This window comes from Physeter macrocephalus, chromosome 8 (assembly GCF_002837175.3).
Source record: "Physeter macrocephalus isolate SW-GA chromosome 8, ASM283717v5, whole genome shotgun sequence".
Classification (NCBI taxonomy): Eukaryota; Metazoa; Chordata; class Mammalia; order Artiodactyla; family Physeteridae; genus Physeter; species Physeter macrocephalus.
The window spans coordinates 42,551,391-42,572,511 of record NC_041221.1 but is presented as its reverse complement, the minus strand read 5'-3'; the positions used below and the strand labels follow the sequence as shown (position 1 = coordinate 42,572,511).

The following is a 21,121-nucleotide window of genomic DNA, read 5'->3' as shown; positions in this document are numbered from 1 at the left end:
ATGTACTTCCAAGCTTTCCTCTAGCAAGGGGTATGACAATTTAGAATCTCACCAGAAGTGTCTTAGAGAACCACTTGTCACTCTTTTTAATCTCTGCCAGTCTGATAGTCAAGAGCTACCTCATGTCCTAATTTGCAAGTCAGTAATGATTAATGAGGTAAAAATACTTAGTATTTCTCTGCCTTCTTTGAAAATTGCCTACTTATGCCTTTGTAAAGATCTTCATTTTTGTATCCTCACATTCTAGCACACAATCACTGGCACATATTAAGCACCACAAAAAAATGACTGGTCAATGAAAAGATCCCTTCTATTTAAAAAAAAAAAGACGCGGGCTTCCCTGGTGGCGCAGTGGTTGCGCGTCCGCCTGCCACAAAAAAAAAAAAAAAAAAAAAAAAAGACGCTTTTTTTTGTAAAATGACTGTATTGAGGCATATTTTACATCTCCTATAATTCATCCATTCAAGTGTACAATTCAATGACTTTTAGGAAATTTACCAAGCTGTGCAACCACCACCATAAATCAGTTTTAGAACATTTTCACCACCCCAGTAAGATCCCTCATGCCCTTTTACAGTTAATGCCATTCCCAGCCCAGCCACCACTTTCTGTTTCTATAGACCTGCCACTTCTGTACATTTCATATAAATGGAATCATACAATACATGGTCTTTTGTGTCTTGCTTCTTAAAAGCAACTCCTTTTTAGTAGGTCCTTAGTCACCAGACTTCACCTCCTTCTGCATCCTCTCTGCTATTTATATCGTACAAAATCCCGATTCATGCAAACATGCTGTTTTGATATCTTTCTCACTTTCCTTCAGATCATGCCCAACTATCCCAAGGAGATAGCTCTCATGGCTCTGCCAGCATCTCACCCATCTTTCCCCCTCACATTATTCCAGGGAATACCCACCATTCCTTCCAGTTTACGCTATAAAGCCCCTGGTAGCCTCTCCTACCTTCAAAGTTCCTCCCGTGACAGCACTGAAGTGAAGGAGGCATTCTTTCCCATTTGGCCTCCTAGATTTTCCTCACTGTTCCAATATCATCATAAACCAACTTTGCTTTAAAAGGAAATCCTTCCTCATTAACGCTAACCAGGCATGGATTCCAGACACCATTCAAATGTAATAGTATATAATGTATATCATATGCTAATATATTCATGTTACTCTGCATTTCATTTTTTCATTTTTATTTTACAACTGCATTGCCTTTAAAATTTTCTCCATGTTATTTTTTGTTCAGGACAGATTACCAGGGACTACAGGACCCAAAGTCTCTTATGTATTTCTTTTGCCTGGATTGGTGCTAAGGAAGCTTCCATGTCTTTCCTATGCCCTGCTCACTGGCCAGCCAAAGACACTTATTTTACATCACAGAGGTCTCTGCTATGACTTGCCCCTGAGAGCTGAAGACAGATCGGGTCTGAGAAAGAGAAAATCCAAAGCAGCCCACTCCCCATGCCTTGAGCCTCACCTGAGATCCAACATGCCCTCCCAGCCCTGCCAGGTGCATTTCCTATGGCAATTCCTGTGCTTCTCCACATATGGTGTTGCCCTTGGCCTTGCCTTGGCAGAGGCTACTGTCAACGCTCAAGGGTAACTGAAGCCAGACTTTGCGTCCCAAAGGTTATGGTCATTCACCTTCTAGGGTCAGAATCACCAAGCCCTGAAAAATGCGTTAAAGATGACCCAGGGACTGAGTTCCGTACTGTCCCTGCCACATCTTCCTTGTCCCTCCACGGTGAAAGCTGCTGGCAGCTATGAGAATTAGTAACACGCATCCTCCCTTTCTGTCCCTCTTCCCAAGAACGAACTGCGTCTGAGTTCACAATCAGCCAGTAATCCTCAAGCCCTCACGGTGCACCATTCAAAAGGCACCACCCTCTTCCCTTCCCCAGAGGTGGCGCTAAAAGAAGGGAGACTCCTGGGGGGCCCGTGCATCTCTGAACGCACATGCCGCTAGTCAAACACTAATTCAAACACTGATGAAATGTCTGTGCCCTCCACTTCCCTCCCCTTTCAAGTGGATCCAGCTGCATCTTGAAACAATTTCCCCAGCTTGTCTCAATCCTTCCAGGGTCCGTTCCATTGGCTTGGCCAGAGCCTGCCCCTACCTCATGCCAAGCCTGGTTTCACTTATGTCAAAACAGCTTCCATCAAAATCATGGGCTTCTTTTTCGAATTTCTTTCACTGTTTTTCAGCAGCGAAAAGATACTTAAATTGCAAAATGACTACCTCCATTAATGTGTTCTGGCTAATGCCAGGCACTGTTCTTCTCCTGATTCTCTTCTATACAGTGTACTGTGGATTCTTTAAAATCTGACTCCCTGTTTTTCTTTCTTCTCAAAGGCTCTCTGGCAGGCATGGTAGGGCTGAACAGGTCTCATGATTTACAAAGGTTCATGTAGACTGGCGTTCTTAGTTTTGCAACCTTCTTCTCCAAGCTTCCTTAGAAGCTGGATTTCTTGGATATTTTCCCTGTTTTTCATCCATCTGCATGATCCTCTAAGACTCTTCTTAGTTTGGAGGATTTCAGTTATAAGAAAGCCAAATCAATAGAACTCTGGCTTAGAAAAATAGATAAGCCAAGTCCTTAGAGATGTGGACTCTGGCCTAGAAAAATAGATAAGCCAAGTCCTTATAGATGTGGACAGAACGATTTTAAAATCTGGGCTTCCAATCAGTATACCCTTCAGGTGTCTGTTGACCAGTTGTAATTGTGACATTGTTGACATTTGTGGTCCCTGGTTCTTAATTATGTGCAGACAAGGAAAATGCACAGGCATTTTGTATTTATCTACTGGGATTTTTAAAATAACTGCAAGTGAAGCATTAAAGAAACCATAAATTATTGGGTGCACAGGCATAAACACTGGCGTGAAAACGCAAAGCCTGCTTTTAATGGTGTGTTTATGTTAGAAGCGCTAAAAACTAATACGAATTATAACAGACGAGGGGAACGGGTACCAATATTGATTAACTTTATACGCTGTGTATTAACTACACACAAACATCACCTTGATCCATCTTTGAGAGATGAGAAAACAGGCTCAGAGGGATTAACTTGCTGGTATCGGTGGAGCTGAGATTCAAATTTCCATCTGATTGCAAACAAACCCAGGCAATGACCTTGGGATTTAGCGTGTGCCCCATCCTAATGTTCATTATGACCAGGTTTAGATAAAGGGCAGCAACTTCTAACTGCCGAAGAAGCCTCTCGCCACATGAATATTGTAAGGGATTCCACTTCAGTGGTATGTTAACACCCCAAATATGTCTCACACCCATAAGCAGGGGGCCTTAGGGAAAATAAGAGGTATTTTCAGGTGGGCCCAGAAGGCAGGTGAATACCTGGGAGGGGTGGTGGTCTCTCAGTGTGGGTAGAAGAGGCCAGCTACCCCAGCCCTCCTCTCTGCCATGAGCTGGATGCAGCCAATCCCCGCGGGTTCTGGAGAAGCAAAGGCGACACTTGCTCAGATTACCCAAATCAGAGGACTAACAAGCCAGCCTGGGCTCCCAGTGCAGCCAAGGTCCAACACAACGGCTAACACGCACTATGCCCTCCAAGGTAGGCCTCCCCCCTCGGGGGCGCCCTGAACCGTGGCCACCTTGCCTCCCTCCCTGCAGCCCCGTGGCACCTCCACTCCAGACCGGGGCGTCTCAAGCAGACTGTGCGCCGGACACCTCCCTCTCTACAAGGAACCTCCCCTCGTGATGGCAGGCAGCCTGCGTCCACCTCTGGCTGTAAACAAGAGGTGTCTTAACACCACATCACTGCCCCTGTGGATCCTTGTGGAAGATAACGTGATGTCAGGTGATGACGGGCTGACAGAAATCAGAAGAAGGGAGGGGCAGGCAAATCCCCAGGCTGAAGTGCCACTCAGATGTCCCTTCCAGGAAGGACTTCGAGGAAGGTCCAGTGGGTAAGGAGGGTGTTAGTTAGCTCGCGACCTCCGGCTGTGAGTTTCATCAAGGTCCGGCTCAGCTTTCAGGTCAAGGTCACGCTCTTTTGGGGGCAGTTCGTGGCCAATGGCAGTCAAGATGGGGAGGCTAGGCCTGACCGTTTCCACCCAGGGAGACCCCTCTAACGGGCAGCCTTGGCTCCAGGGTCCCTGCCAGGCTGACTCTGTCACGGCAGCACGGTCAGTACTAGCTCCCCAGCCATACCTGCTCCCTCCCTGTTGCTCTCACGGATGTTTCCCCAGCAGACGTTCTGCACTCTTAGCTCTAACTCAGCCTCTGCTTCCTGGAGAACCCAACGTGAGGGAGGGCGATAGGATGAGAATAACAGAATATTTCCCCAAAGGGAGATGTAGGGAAATAAGAGCAGCCAAAAAAGTCCTGTCGGGAATGGGTAGAACTCAGCTAATCTGAGTTTAGAAGCAGCCAGCAGAGCATTCTTGAGAAGTCAAGTTGGATGACTGACATTCACAAAGATTTCCTTTAAATCTGTTGGCTGGTAACAGGAAAAACCAACAGCAAAGAGCTTTTTTGGAGTGAGGCTCTGTTTACACTATCCCTAAACAGTTTCATCAGAATTCACCCCAATATCAACTATTTGGAGCAAGATCACACTTGGTTCAGGTGTCAGCACTGCGGCTTGGGCCCTTGGGCAGGACACCGTACCTCAGGGATGAATCCCTCAGTCTCACCTACCTATGGGGTTGTTGGAAAGATTCAATGGGATAATGGACTAAGCAGGCTGGTTTCCCACCAGGTGGGAAGTACATGTCAATAAATGTCAGTTCCTTATGCTTTCAGAAATTTGCTAGGTGATCATAGGTCAACCAGTTAAACTTGTTGGCGGCTAATATCCTGGACAGAATCCCCAGAAGGTGAATGCACAGAGGGGAGTGGTCAAAGCTGATTCTGTGGTTGGAATGGGGCAAAGAGAACCACAGTTAAGTCAGGGTGAAAAGGAGTCCCTGGGAAAATCAAGTTCACAGGGATAGGCAGAGTCAGAAATGGATTCCAAAACGAAAGATCTGGAAGAGTAGGGCAAACGTGCCTTAGATGCTGAGCCTCGTTGACCCAAGACAGAGAGGCGTTTTGAGGGTCTCCTGGACCTAAGTCATCCCAGCGAGAAGGATGGGTATGTGTGTGTGTGTGTGTGGGGGGGGAAATCAGCCTATGGGGACAATCGGCACAGAGTATGGCCGGTTGCAGGCCATATTCTCTGCCAGAGACAAGAGACAGATGTCTTTCAAAACACAGACCAGTGGTGGCCTCTTGTTTCGCTTCCATGTCCATCTGGCCGGTATCAGGCTCCCAGCTCCCAGAGCAATTGCAAGCTTTCTGGCCTGACCTGAACTCTGAGGATATTTCCAGAGGTTCTGGAATTGCCCCAAAACTCAGGGTGGTGTCTGGGAGGCTGCCCACCCCAACCAAGCTGTGAGATGGGCTGACCCCTGAATATTTTGTAAACTATGCCGGCTGCTCACAGGGATACAAGCAACTGCCACAAATAAATCAGATGCATGTATGTGTGAGGAGAGACCTCCTCTCCCAGCACCCACTCCCTCCTGACCTACCTTTCCTCCATCTGTCACAGGTATCTGGATGATACATCTGTCACAGGTATCTCCCTTCTGGTTCAGATGCCTCCTTTAAAAGGGTCTCGTTCATTTTTCTGAGGCAAGAGTTTCAAAAGCCCAGTTGTTTTAATATTAAATATTTCAATATATGACAATGCCATGAGACAGTCAACATTATAGCTTTTTAAATATTGAGAGAGGGTCTCTCCGCAGACACACGATTTCAGCTCTAGGGGAAAACATTTCCAGCATGAACAGCCAGCTCCACTTTTGTACGTGGTGTAAGCAGGTGTGGGTATTTGAGTCACATGCATGTTTTAGAATATTAGGAACTCACTTCGTTACCAAGTGCTCTCAACAGGAAAGAGCTGGCAGATGGCACACACTAGACTTGGAGCCCTCCTACTTAGAGCAAACAGAAAACATCCAAAAACAAAATCAGAGCCATGGGCTGGCTTGGAAAAATAAACACCCCCCACCCAAGTTATTTCTTGAATTGCACACCAGGAAGGGTGTGATCTGGAAGAATCTGGAAAGGGGGAGAAACAAAAGCATTGACCAGAGGAGCTTCTCGAACCTCTGGGGGAAAAAAAGCACACGAGAGTTTTCCACTGTGGCACTGTTCCCTTTAGACTCCCAAATATTTCTCACAGATAAAGGGGCATCTTGTGTTCTAGCTCCCCGCACTGAGGAACAAACTGCACCCATTTTTCACACAGATGGGAGCTTTAGGAGGGGTTCCAGGTCAGGGGTTGAAGCACCCAATTCGCTAGATACTTCAAAGACTCAACGTGGGCTCTGGGAAAGGCCCAGTGTTGTTGAGAAGAGAGCCACACTCCATAACTAGGGGATTTTTCTGCTCTGGTTAACACGTTTCATCATGAGTTCTCTTCCAAGATTTCCTCCTAAAAGACTTACTGCAGACTTCAAATTAGCTGTTATGGACTGAGAGCATCAAGATGAGATTTATTTATTTGTTTTTAATTTTATTTATTTATACAGCAGGTTCTTATTTGTTATCTATTTCATACATATTAGTGTATATATGTCAATCCCAAGATGAGATTTATTTAATTACCCTCCCTGTGCAACTTCCTCCAAGGGCTTACATATTGGCATCACCTGTCCTCAAGGGAGCGACCCGCCCCCCAGCACTTTGAGCAAAAGGGGGTGATTCCAGATAGCACTTAAAGAAAAGTTAACTTTGACAAAAGGAGAGCTGGGGGAAATATCGATTTTGCTGTTTCTTAAAGAACTGAAAAGCAGGGTTCTCTAAATGATCAGGCACAAAGTTTACAGGGTCCAGTTTCATTTGAAACATCTTCAAAAAATATAAAAAACTATGTGACTAAGTCCAAAGAGGCCTCTCACGGGCTCTTTCCAATGGCTAGAGTTCCAGATCGAAGAGTCTACAAAGAAGAAAATGTCTGTTTTTTAAAGTTTAGATGCCCCAATTCTCACTCTTCCTCTGGCAGAGGTGAGGGATAGAAGGAAAAAAAGAAAAAGCAACTGAGAGGAAGAACAAATAAGAACAGTGAGTTTTCAGATATCCTTCTTTTCTTAAATCCCGGTAGGATGAATTCATGGAGCTGTATTTTAAATGCCCTGCCTCAGATTTGAAGGCAACACAGAGACTCCCTCAGAAAACCCCCAATCCAGCTCCATGGACCAATGTGGAGGTTGAAGAGAGAAAACACACAACTCCTCCCCCAGCCGCACCCCCAGTGGGGAGGCCCCAGTGGGGTGCTCAACAGCAGACCCAGAAGGGAGTTGGTCTTGTGCCAAGGAACGGATTTTCTCTGAAAATTAAGGAAACGATAGGACAAGAATAAGGTTCAAAAACTGAGTGCAGGCATCGGGCTCAGCGCTAACAAAGCAGTGAATAAGGCAGTGGATCGCTGCCCTCAGAGCTTTCACAGTCTACCTGCAATTAATTTTTAAAATTAATGTGTCAGGTATACAATTAATCACATGGATTGTTGAAACAATTTTATCTAACATGAAATAGTAATATATAAAGAATACATACTAAATTTATTCACTGTGAAAGTAAATGTTTAACAAAATAATATTAATATATAAACTAGTAAAAATATATAAACTTATACCCTATAAAGTTAAAAATAACATTAACTATATGAAGACTCTTCCAACAGAAGCACAGGTTACTTCAGAAGCTTCTAAAAGAGAGACTGGCCTGCTTTGGGGGTGGGTGTGGACAGGCAAGCTTCCTCAGGAAGTACCAGGGGTCTGAGGTCCAGCATGAGTTAGCTGGGCTGGGAGGAGGCCAAAGCGTGGGGCCTGGATGGATGGTATAGAGGGAAGAGGGTCCAGGCAGAGAGGTTAAGAACAGGTTTAGGGCCGTGGGCCAGGAATCTGACTGTGAACTCTAGTTCTGCCTCAAACTGGAGATGCAGTCACAGCAAGCCTCTGGGTTGAACAGTGTCCCCGCCAAATTCATGATGTCCATCTAGAGCCTCAGAGTGTGACCTTATTTGGAAATAGGGTTTTGCAGATGAAATTAGTTAAGTTTCCAGATAAGAACATACTGGTTTAGGATGAACCCTAAATCCAGTGAGAGTGTCCTTCTAAGAGTCAGAAAGGAACCTGGAGAGACCCAGAGAAGAAGGCAGTGTGAGGACAGAGGTAGAGATTGAAGTGATGCATCTACAAAGCCAAGAGATGCTGGGGGTTACCTACAACGGCTGGCAGCTGAGGAGAGGTGAGGGACACTCTCTCCCTCAGAGCCCCCAGAAGGGAACAACCGTGCTGACCACTTGATTTCAAAATGCTAGGCTTCACAACAGTGAGAAAAGAAGTTCCTGCTGTTTTAAGCCTTGGAGTCTGTGGTGCTTTGTTATGGCAGTCTTAGGAGCAAATGCAGCCTCCTCCGGTCCTTTCAGCTTTGCCAAGACGTTTTGATTCTTGGACTTCTTTCATAATAAGATTCAATCTTGTAAAACCTCTAAGATCTGCTTAAAGTAATTTTTATCATGTTTTGCATGATATGACAAAAGAAATGGTCACTTGTTGAGGTATGGGGAAGTCATTCTGGCTCATTCGTGAGTTGACCTGAATTTTATGGTCACAGCCTGCCTGTGGCTGTGGTCTATCAAACATACATTGTACATCTGCTTTAATTATTAAATGAAAGGGTACATTGACCGTAAGTAAAGAACGTCCATGTAAAAATAAAGATTAAACGCCTCCCTTCCTGAGATGCCAATGCTGGCACCCCTTCAATGGTAAGACTCCCTTCCCAGCGCCAAGGCCATACTGACTCGCTATGTATGTGCTGGTCTTTTTTTTTCTACTTTGAAAGAATGTATCCCTGACTTGTTTGATGTTCTTTGTTCTGACAAGATATAAAACTGTGCTGAAAACCATGCTTCTCTGGAGTAGTTCCTCAGAGTTGTATGAGAGGCTATCTCCTGGGCTACAGTCCTCAGTTTGGCTCAAATCAAACTCCTTCCTGTTCCTATTATAGATTGTTTACTGATTATTTGTGTCAACAGTTATATAACAACGTGATTTTTTAAAAAAATTTATTTATTTATTTATTTATTTTTGGCTGTGTTGGGTCTTCGTTGCTGTGCGAGGGCTTTCTCTAGTTGCGGCGAGCGGGGGCCACTCTTCATCGCGGGGCGCGGGCCTCTCACTATCGCAGCCTCTCTTGTTGCAGAGCACAGGCTCAGCAGTTGTGGCTCACGGGCCTAGTTGCTCTGCAGCGTGTGGGATCTTCCCAGACCAGGGCTCGAACCTGTGTCCCCTGCATTGGCAGGCAGATTCTCAACCACTGCGCCACCAGGGAAGCCCTAACAATGTGGTTTTTTTTGTGTGTGTGTGTGTGGTATGCGGGCCTCTCACTGCCGTGGCCTCTCCCGTTGCGGAGCACAGGCTCCGGACGCGCAGGCTCAGCGGCCATGGCTCACGGGCCCAGCCGCTCCGCGGCATGTGGGATCCTCCCAGACCGGGGCGCGAACCCGGTTCCCCTGCATCGGCAGGCGGACGCGCAACCACTGCACCACCAGGGAAGCCCCCTAACGATGTGTTTTTAAATAAATATATTAGATATTCTATCCAAGAACTTAAAAACAATCTTTAAAAATATCAAGACAAATTTCTCTGTTTCACAAGGGATGTGCGCTGTTTCATTTCCTTCAGATTAATCCATAAGAACAAAGATGATTTACTGACGCAAATTTAAATATACGTCATTTTTAAATATTTAAAAGATATATTTTAAAATACAGAGAAAAGCTACCTATATGATACCTATGGCATCAAGAAAGAAAAAAACTCCAGCCATTTAAATTCTTGGATATTCAGAAGTTTGCATTTGAACTGTATGAAATGTTCTGGTTTGTTTTTCAAATTATGATGTTTGGTATCTAGATGACAACATGAGAGAGATTTCCAGCTGCAACTGCAGCCACTTCTCAGACAACACATCGTACGGGTGACTACTCTTTACTCCAATAAATAGCAGCTACATTGGATAGAACGAGAGACAGCTGTCATGGATGAATTTGGATCAGATGAATGTAACCTAAAGGTCCAGTGGAGATCACCTTGAGGAGAATCATCACGGCTACATGGTTTGTTAATTTGAGTCACCTATCCCCCATCCTTCTTGTCATTCATGACTCATTCAAAGCACAGCAATCAAAGACATTACGAAGCAGGGGAAATGATTTAGGACCACGCAATGGGCAAAATCACTATGGTGGCTAGAGCCGGTCATCTGTGAGATGAATTGGGTACCTGAGTCATAAGAACATGGACTGCTTTCCTGTTCAGCACCCGCTTTGAGATTCTCAAACCGTCTTAGAGGGAGGAATGTTTAAGCAATTATTTTATTTTCTGATTTTCAGCAATGCATTTGAAGCTGACTCCCTGACCACCTTTAACAGCATGAACTTCAGAAACGCCTCTGCCAGCTCCAGGTAACCTCCCAGTCACAGGTTTGTGAGGGTGGCATCTTGCCTGAGGGTGGGCTATTGCTTTCACAGTCAACCTGTGATCTTGCGGTACAGTGAGCTTCAGAGAGCTTGAACCACCGATTGGTGATTTGCCTCTGGGTCAGAGCCAATGGGCATTAACTGTGCTATCATTTCAGCCTCTCTCCTCACTAGCACAATTCAGAGGGTATTTAGAAAGCAAACAAACCCAATAAAGATGTCAATGTGTATTGTCCATGTTTCACTCAGGTTTCTAAAGGACCCTAAACTTTGGAACGGACTCAGTTTCCTCTTTGTCCTTTCTCCTACAGCATCTGACAGGTTATCAGAGCACACGTTTTAACTTGCTAGCCCCGCCTCTGATTTCCTAAAGCACAGAATGGGCCGCCATCTTGTCAGCCAAGCATGGACAGACATGTTGCATAACAGAATTAAAGACTTCAGTCATTTGCACTGCTCAGACCTCACCCAAAAGTTCTTATGAAGGGAGGAGTCCCCATTCATACCTGCTTTAAGACATGCCTACATTTCTAATGGGTGCCTTCATCTAACAAGGCTATTTTCCCTTCCATATACAAATAAGGTTTGGATTTGCTGCTCATAGCTTTATAAGTAAGGGAGAGTAGGGGAAAACATCAAGAGAAAAGTGTTAGGCAAAGTGTATCAGTGGAAGGATAAAAGACCCCTCCCAACTGCTGTGTTACACGTTAGACAGGAAAGTTTAGCACCCTCACTGCTACTATTAATACCACCTTACTTTGGTATAAGGCTTTATATCTTAGGCAAGTCACTGTTAGTAGTAGTACCATCATCTCTATCTGACGATTCCAAACTTGTGAGGTGGGTAAGGAAGATGAGGTTGTCACCAGTCTATAAGTGACAAAGTGTAGGGATAGAGATGATGGAGCTTCATGGAGCCTATCTGGACTCCTGGTCCAGAGCTCCTTCCTCCCCCTGTGCAGAGGGACAAGACATGGTAATGCTGCTGTTTTAGGAACTAGCTGGACTCTGGCCAGATCTTCCAGAGCCACAGAAAGGGTGTGATAGTCACAGGGGAGTGGGCTGGGTTAGGTCCAACAGCCTATTGGACATAATGGAGGTTTCAGAGCCTGGCAGATGTAGGTTCTGTCACTTACCAGTTGTGTGACCTTAGAGCAAATTATGGTTTTGTTTTTGTCTCAGCTTCCTCATCTGAAACAGGCTGCTATGAGAATTAAGTGATATGTAGATGCAAAGCATGAGGCCTACAATCCCAATACTTGAAAAATGTTCACGGTGACTACATCCAGCCTACTGGACTACCTATGGAGAGAAGTCAACTAACAACACATAAAAATCCCCACCAGTGAAGGAAAGGCATGAAAACCCACATGGAGAAGATGAAAATGCTGGACAACTGGATGCCAGCCCCAGGGCCCTGGTCCACATGCTCAGGGAAAGTACTGCAGCCCCAGGAGAGGCCATCTATCTCCCAAGTAAGCCAACTTTCTAACCTGGCACTCTAGAGCATCATATGTGAGTCACCCCAACCTCAGAGCCTGGGCCCAGCGAGAAAGAGGTCTGCTTCCAGGGAGCAGGAGGACAGGACAAGTTTCCGGAAACGCCTGCCTACGGGTGCTGGGATCCTTGCTCCACCTCTTCCCGACCCCTGGAGGGTCAGGTCTTCTCTGGAGGTTCCACAGGGCACAGATCTTGGCCATGCTCCAGTGTCCAGCCCTGGGCTGATTACACTCAACTTGGCGCTCTTACAAATGCTCTAGTGGTTTGTACTTGTACGTCTTGTCAATTAGCAAGACTGTGTACACCTTAAAGTGGGTTCGTGGCCCCTTTGCAACCTCTTGCCCCTGCCTCCCCAACGTCCTCCCCCAGAGTGCAGCGTATCCCTAGGCACCCTGCAAGCCAGCACTCACAGCGCATTTAAGAGAATTGAATCCTTTATCCTCTGCATCAAGCAGTAATGAGGCATGGTAGAAAAATGCATCCAGAGTATCAACAGCAACAACAAGGCAGTGATTTTCAAAACCTAAGAGAATTTTACAAAAATACATTTAGACATGAGCTACGTTTTCTAAACGGGAATCCCTGTAAGTGAGGAAAGGGGTTTGAAAACAATAATAGCTGCTATAATTTATGTGCATGCTTGTCATGGTCCACATACTGTGGTAAGCACATTGAGAAAATTACACAACTTGTGAATACATTCTTGTATAAACAAAAACAAAAACAAAACTCACATGGTGAAGTATATTGAGTAAAACATGAAAATCACTCCTTCGTATCACCCCCAAAACCACTCCTGTAACTTTCGACTTTTATCTTAGAGTGATTCTCATCCATAAGTTTAGTATATCTTCTTCTCCTTTATAACTTTCTGAGTTTAAAGTCTTACTTAGGAGGCTTCCACACCCTAGCTAATATTCTCCTATTTTCTTCTAATACTTTCACAGATTTCATTTATTATGTTTAGCTCTTTCGCTCATCTGGAATTTATTTATTTAAAGGGGGGACCTAACTTTATACTCTTCTCTAAAAAGTTTTAGCTAATTCTTTCAATAAAATTCACTAAATATTTATCCTGCAGTTTTGAAATGTCTCCTTTTCGTGCACCAAATTTCCTGACATAGATGGGCCTATTTGGGATTCCCTGATGGCCCGACATAGATGGGCCTATTTGGGATTCCCTGCTCTGTTTCACTGGTCTGTTTGTCAGTTCCTGTGCCATTCTGTTTGAATTACTATAGCTTCAAAATATAGTTTGCTGGGCTTCCCTGGTGGCGCAGTGGTTCAGAGTCTGCCTGCCGACGCAGGGGACACGGGTTCGTGCCCCGGTCCGGGAAGATCCCACATGCCGCGGAGCGGCTGGGCCCGTGAGCCATGGCCGCTGAGCCTGCGTGTCCAGAGCCTGTGCTCTGCAGTGGGAGAGGCCACAACAGTGAGAGGCCCGTGTACCACAAAAAACAAAAAAAAACAAAAACAAACAAACAAACAAAATATAGTTTGCTGTCTGGTGAGAAAGAACACACACCTCCTTATTTGTCTCATTTTTCCAAAAATTTCTTAGCTATTCACTCACTTTTCCCCTTTTCAGATAAATTTTAGTTCATCTGTCTAGGTTCCAAAATAATCATTTTCAGATTTTGATGGAAATTGCATGCTTTTACAGATAGGAAAGGAAGAAGCAGCATCTAGTATCCTTAAAAGACTGTCTGCAGAGCCCATTTACTAGGTATAAGAACTGTGGTTGTAAATATGTAATCTGAACAACTGTTCTTTACTTGGGGATATGACAAGTTAAGGTCACCCCCATTAGAAAGCAAATGACTAATTCACCCAGCCAGCCCTAGCGGTCAGCTCTGAATTTTTAGAGTAAATCTCCATGTTATAATCAGCATCCCACAAGTTTTCAATTGAGGTTATGAAATCCAAGAAGGTTTTCTTTAAAAGTTATTTTTACCAAATCATAAATCAAAGGTACACAGAGGTTACAAATTCAGACATTCCCATCACATAATTACTTCATGTCACCCTCTCCCTTCTCCATTCTAACCTGAATTTCAGAGCGCAGTGTTTATGATATAACTATATATCTCTTGGCATAGATATCTCAAAATTATTACCATAGACATTTAGTGGAACAAGTCCAATTTTAAACTGAAAGCAGTACTTTAAAAGATTTTAAAATTCTGGCATCCCTGTTTATGTAATAATTGCAATTCAATAAAAAAGCTATAATATTAAAGCAGTGACATATTTCCTTTAGAGATGCTTGACCAGATTTTTCCTTAAAAAGAAAAAACAATAAACAGAAGGGTTTAAACTTGTTTCAAAGTGTAATAAGAGATAGAAACAAGATCTGTATTCAAAATAGACAAAAATCTAGTGCTGATGCTTGTGGGCAAAGAAAAAGAAAACATACATACTCTGTCTAAATACTCCTCACATTTTTCTACACTTCAGGAAATACTATAAAGATAACAATCTAGCATAACTTAAGTGTAGAGATCACACATGACAGCAACAATTTCTCTGTCTGATAGACTGTGTTTGGCTGAAAAGAGAGGAGAAACACAAAACCTTTCTTTCATGAGATGTTGCACAGACCTCTGTCTGATGCAACGGCACATTCAAGGAATGAATGGGTAAACCAACCATGGCACATCTATACAATGGAATATTACTCAGCAAGGAAAAGGAAGGGACTATTGATACATGTAAAAACATGGATGAATCTCAAATGTATTATGCCAAGTGAAAGAAGCAAGACTTAAATGGCTACATACTTCATGATTCCATTTATATAAAATTCTGGAAAAGGCAGAACAGTAGAACATATCAGTGGTTGCCAGAGGCTGGGGGTAAGGAGAGGGTTTTACCACAAGGGAGTGTTTTTAGGGTGATGGAATGGTTCTCCATCTTGAGTATGGTGGTAATTCACATGACTTGTTTTTGTTAGAATTTATAGATTGGAACAACTAGAAAAGTCTTCCTTTAGTTTCTTTCTTGTTAGCATACTGTCTCAATTTTATACTCTAAGTGTAGTCCATTTAATCCTTTCTTCTGGAATTGGGAAAATTTTATTATGTTAAAGAGTGTAAGCAAATTATACTTCAATAAACTTATCATCATCACCAAGAATACTTTTGTAAACCAAACCCCATCTTCCCATACCATCTTCCATCCATCAACAGCATGTCAGCTACTTATTTGCTTATATAGGAAGGATTTACTTAATGGAAGTAAAGTGTACAAAACTCAGTCCTCCTTGCTGGTTTGTGCTCTTCATTTTTTCAGGTCATCTAGAACTCACCTTCCTGTGGACGTTCTCTATAGTGAATCAAGTTAACCATATTAAATGCTGGTCCTAGGCTCCTGGATCAGAATCTGATCCCATGGGATATTTGAAACAGCTCCCACATAGCTTCAGCCCAAACCTATGGGTTTTCAGAGACAGTCAACTTAATCCCATAACAGAACCAACTAAAGGCACTGAAATATCTGACTGCATTAAGAGAAGTATACTGTCCACATCAAAGGAAGTGATAATCCTGTTCTGGATAAGACTGCATGCAGAGAGACTGATTCAGTTCAGGCATCAAAACTTTTGAATGACAATTCCATCACATGATAAGCAGCTGAAGAGACTAAGGGTATTTACCCTGGAGAAGATAATGGGGGGAGGTGGTTAGGAGGTATACAATGGCTTTATACACAAATACCTAAATGGTCATATGAAGAAAGGGGCAGACCACTTCAGGATGACACAGGTTATAGCATCAGTACTAATGAGAAGATAAGGAGTGGAAGATATTTGGCTTTATAAGACAAAAACTTTTCAAACACCTAGTGCTACCCCTTGATGCAGTGGCTGCTTTCTGAGGGAGGAAGGCCACTAAGGATGTGGCAGACGGGGTTTCAGATTTGGTGGGAGGCTGGGTGAAAGGGTTTACATGAACAGAAATGACCAAAAGTAAGCTCATCACACTGAACGTGGTGGTCAGCAAGCTACGTCACACCCAAGAGAATATGAGGCATCAGGGAAAGGTACTGAAAGAGAGGAAAAGCAGGAAAAGAGAAGATGTGGACACATGGAAAGATGGTGGAGAAAGAGGAGACCAACTGAAACTCACTGTGCCTGCGTGGTAGGGAAGATGAACGTTTGCATGGGTATCCAGCATCCAGCCGTCCTTTGGATTTGGGAGAAGCTCCCATTACATGGGAGGTGGTGGAGAAGGGAATTTATTCTCTGTCCCTACTCCCACACATTGGTCCATAGGCACATGACTTACATTTGGTCCACTGGAGACTCTTGCCTGACTCTGTATCATAAGGAAGTGATGCGAAGACACAGGGATAGATAAAGGCTAGTCACAGGAGCCGAGTAATGGTGGTGGTGGCAGTGGTGATACCTTAAGCAGACGGTTCCTGTGCCATGACCTTGGATGTGTTCTTGACCATTTGGTTCTTGCTCATTCTTTTGAGCCCAGACCTTCAATAACACTTCCCTTGGTTCCTGTGCTACCCAATATTTTGTTGCTAAATTTCTGCTTAAGTGAGCCAGAATTGGTTTCTGTTGCTTGCAACTTCAAAACCCTAAGGATAGGATCACACTGATTAGGGAAGGGGAGTTAGTCCTAAGAGCTATTTTACATCGTCTTTACATCATATATGAGGATGAAATTCTTAAAAAATTACATGTTTCCTAATATTGGTTGCATTTGAAGAACTTTAAAAAAAAATAGGTTCCAATTGGAAGCAATCAGGGATAGGGATAAAGATTCTGAAATACTAAATCAGGGCCAGGGGCGTAGGTGGTGGAGGATGAAGGGGTGGTAGAAGGTAGGAGCACATTTTTTTTTCCCTCATGATTTCCAGGTAGTTCTAATGCAGACTCTTAGCAATCTGGCATTTGGGTTTGTAAGCAAATGAAAATGACTTGAACCATTTAACACAATTTGTCTGTATTGTTAAACTAAAGTCTTTTCAACCTCCTCTTTTTCAGACCAAATCCAAGCAGCCTATAAGTATGTACGGGCTGAATCTTACCACTGGCTCTTCTCCTCGTTAGCACACAGCTCCTCACACAAAACCTCCCTGCGTCTCTACTCTGTACTTTCACCCTCTGGGAATGCATTTCCCATTCTCTCTGCCTACATAGATCCTATTTATGCACCAAGGTCCTCTTCCATGAACTCTTTCCCATCCATTCCAACCTAGGACTTTTCATAGAATCTTACTATCTCAGAGCGGGAAAGGGCCCCTGGTAAGCACATGCCGTCTATGTCATGGCATTACATCAATACTCCTTTCATCAGAAGTAATTTCTTACATTTTTATTTCAATGTTCACTGTACTTATACCCTGCCCAAAGTCCATAAGTTTTCTTTAAGCAACTCTACAGAGACATATTTGGTGCTTAATATCATTAAGGTTGATTATCACAGACTGATTCCCTCATTTTCAAGCAGTGCCATTTCTTAGGGAGAAAAATTAAGCTTTATCCATTTTAGGTTTATCTCTCTGTTGAAACAGTTGCAGTAACTTTTTACAGATATTAGAATCTGTCTGGTTTTTAATCTAGTCTGGAACACAAGGTTGAAAACTCCGCCATTCTCAAGATGAAAAAATCTTGAAGCATTTTCACCACTGAGGGCAGCAGGAGAGGTGTGAAAGACAGTCCTGGCCTCTGAGCAGATGGGAAAACATCCTGTGACTTACATGTACCAACTCGCTCACCCAAATTGTTCCTGGCTCTGGAGCATAGCTGGAAAGTGGCCATTAAAGGGCAAAGGGTGTGAAATGATTCATTAATGGGCCATTAGAGCTACTTTAATCAGGAAATTCAGAAGTGATATATTTCTATGAGAATCTTGATTCTCCTCCTCTCCCCTCCCCTCCAAACAAGCCTTTCACTGTGCTATAATAGAATAAAGTATTTCTTCTACCTGTAGTGATTCTATTTGGAGCCACTCAGCAGACATGTAAAGTCTTTGCGGGTAATATAATAATATTGGTGGTGGACTTCCCTGGTGGCACAGCGGTTAAAAATCCGCCTGCCAATGCAGGGGACATGGGTTCAATCCCTGCTCCGGGAAGATCCCACATGCTGCAGAGCGACTAAGCCCGTGCGCCACAACTACACAGCCTGCACTCTACAGCCCGTGAGCCACAACTACCGAGCCCGCGTGCCACAGCTACTGAAGCCCACGCACCTAGAGCCCGTGCTCTACAACAAGAGAAGCCACCACAATGAGAAGGCCACTCACCGCAACAAAGAGTAGCCTCCCCTCCCCTCACCACAACTAGAGAAAGCCCGCGTGCAGCAACAGACCCGATGCAGCCAAAAATAAATAAATAAATTTTAAAATAATAATAATATTGGTGGTGACGATGAGACACGTTATGATTACATAATGCTTTGTGCCCTTCTTCCCCAAAGCCCTTCACGTACATCGTTTTGTATGATTTCACAACAACCTTGTAAGGGAGGTAGCACAGTTCAAATTATCCTCATTTGATAGCTGGGGAAGTTGAGACATGAAGGACAAAGTGTTCTAAGGAAGAGGTGGGGTCCCTGTCATTCCAGGAGCCTCAATCTATCAGCTGTGGAAACACCAGGACAGCTGACAGCACTCACATTTTAGTGCTAGAACTGGGGGACAAGGTTTGGGTTAAATGTGGTCCTCACCCTGCATATGTGGGCATTTGCCAACTGTCGCTCTATTGTGACACTCCAGAAGCAAGGCCCCTGTGGCTGAGAATAGTGGGTCTCATCAAGGAGCAGGGAGTCTGTGGTGGGCGTGGTTTTCAGACCTTAACCCAGATGGCACCCCCTGATGCAGTCGGCCGGTTCATCCACGAAGCTTCAGTTTCCTCTCCATGAAATAAGGGCTCTGGGTCTGGGATAACGGGTCCACAGTGGTGGTTTCCAAACTTGGCTGACTATCAGAATAAGCCTTTTATTTGAACAGGGGAGGAAAAAAGAGAGACTGCTCTGTACGACGACACAGTTCATTACGTAGATGGTTTGAGCAAAAAAGAAAAGTATAAGTAAGAAGTAAAAGAGTTCTCCAATCACCATGACCCATTGGTGACAGGATGGCAGTGACACAAAAACATCCTGAAACAGATGGCTACCATCTGAGAGATTTCTCTGCCTCTACGGAATGTTTTACAAGTACGACTCTGGATGCTCACCCAGAACTGGGGGTTGGGACCTGGCAATCTGTATTTTATAAAAATGCCTAAAAAAAAAAATGCCTCTTGGGTTTGGGAACCAGGGGCATCAATGACCAATGGGGAGTCTTCTTGCAGAGACTGATATAAGGCTGGGATCACTACTCTTGGAGCTACAGGGAATTGGCCCTGAGAGTACAAATAGTGAGAAAGAGTTAAAAGAAAATAAAAAGTAAGAAAGAGTAGCAATAGTAAGAGTCACCCTGGGACGGCTGTGCACCTGTCCAACCCACACACGCACACCTCTCCTCACAGAGCATCCACAGACGGGCAGGTGGGCAGCTGAGGAGACCCAGAAAACATCTGGATCCAGTCCAGGGGAGCAGAGGTGGTCTCAGGCAGGCAGGGCCTAGAAATAGGGAAGCTGAAGCAGAACAGCTGCTGGGTCTCCACAATGGGGGAGAGAAAAGGGGGAAAAGAAATGGGCTGGGGGAGGGGGAGGTATGAAGGGAACCTAGTCAAGGTGAGCCCAAAGACTGAGGGAATCTGGGTGTGATTATTTGGTCTTATACATGAGAGAGAACACTGAGTCTAGGTCCCTGGAACATTCCTTAAGACGTATTCCACATGAAGTCCTCATTTTCAACTACCTCTCTCCCGGGAAGATAGGGCTAAGATGGCAGAAACAAGCGAGCAAAGAAGGTGGTAACATGTTTGGTGACTGGAAGGGTTCTTCCTTCACCAGGAATGAACAAGTGGGTTTGGGATACGAGTCTCCTGGGAGTTTGATTAGCATGAGTCAGCCTCCAGGCAGCTGATAACCTCTGGTATATGAACAAAATTGGATTTCTGCACCTCTGAGGACGCCCCGTGAAGCCGCCACCCGGCTGCAAAACGTAAGTGGTTTGACCGAGGCCAGCAGGACATCTTCAGGAGGCAGCAGGTCAGGACTGGGGGCTCTGGGGTTAGAGAATGCTGCTTGGGCCGTGGAGGCTCTGTGACGTTTTTCCCCTCAGACTCCACCAAAGGACCTTTCTCCAGTTTGCAAATGTCTATGAAAATCTTACAGAGTTACACAACTTGCATCATCTAATTACACACTTAATAAGTCACCCTTGGGGAGAGAAGAGAGCCATACACAATCCTCCTCGGAGCAGAGCACAGGACCACCACGCACGTACAGGGATCGGACGGTAATCCTGGCCTCTCCATGCCGAGCAGGGCTGAGGCCACGGGGCTGCAGGCAGGCAGCTGCAGCGCCCGCCCGGTTCACCTGGAGCACACGGGGCCGGGAGCCCAGCAAGCAAGCCGTCACAGGGAGGGGCACAGCTGCAGCAGCTTCCCGGCCTCCCGCTGACACACATCTGCTCCCACACCCTCTACCTCACCCTTTACCCCAGGCCTGAGCTGCCGTCACCTTCACTGCCCAGCCTGGCAGCTACTCCAGGCTCCAAAAGACCCAACATATGACACATGGAAGCAGGTAAGTTTGTCCTTTGAGATTCTCCCCCTTTCCCGCTCCTGGGACACCTCTTCCCACAACCGAGCGTTACAAGATAAGTTACTACCCACAACTAAGATGGATTAAAATGATTAAAAGTGAGTTTGGGAAACAGGCCGTTCTTTGGATTGCTGTGGGCTTCCTCCTAGCTACGCTGGATTTGTTAGAAATGCAGAAGCCTCAGGCCTCAGACCTACTGCATAAGAACCTGCATTTTCTCAAGATCCCCAGGTGATTTATAAGTTAGAACACATCCTACTGTCCTGGGTTAAGATTTTTCTCCTGGTAAATGAAGATCTAAATAAATATCAAATGGTAACCTTTAAGACAGGTTTCTTTATTTTCTTTTTTCTTTTATTTTTTTTTGCGGTACGGGGGCCTCTCACTGCCGTGGCCTCTCCCGCTGCGGAGCACGGGCTCCGGGCGCGCAGGCTCAGCGGCCAT

The 21,121-nt window shown here is 44.7% G+C and overlaps 1 protein-coding gene and 1 long non-coding RNA gene across 2 annotated transcripts in view; one reads left to right on the top strand and one right to left on the bottom strand.

Annotated features, from left to right (window-relative positions):
• Window positions 1–21,121, bottom strand: part of PDZD2 (PDZ domain containing 2) — a 404,981-nt gene that overhangs the window by 121,485 nt on the left and 262,375 nt on the right. The gene's annotated exons all lie outside the window — the stretch shown is intronic.
• Window positions 9,942–12,193, top strand: LOC114486702 (uncharacterized). The gene is made up of 3 exons (XR_003680886.1): window positions 9,942–10,140; window positions 10,417–10,488; window positions 11,686–12,193. It is a non-coding gene; the product is annotated as an uncharacterized lncRNA (long non-coding RNA).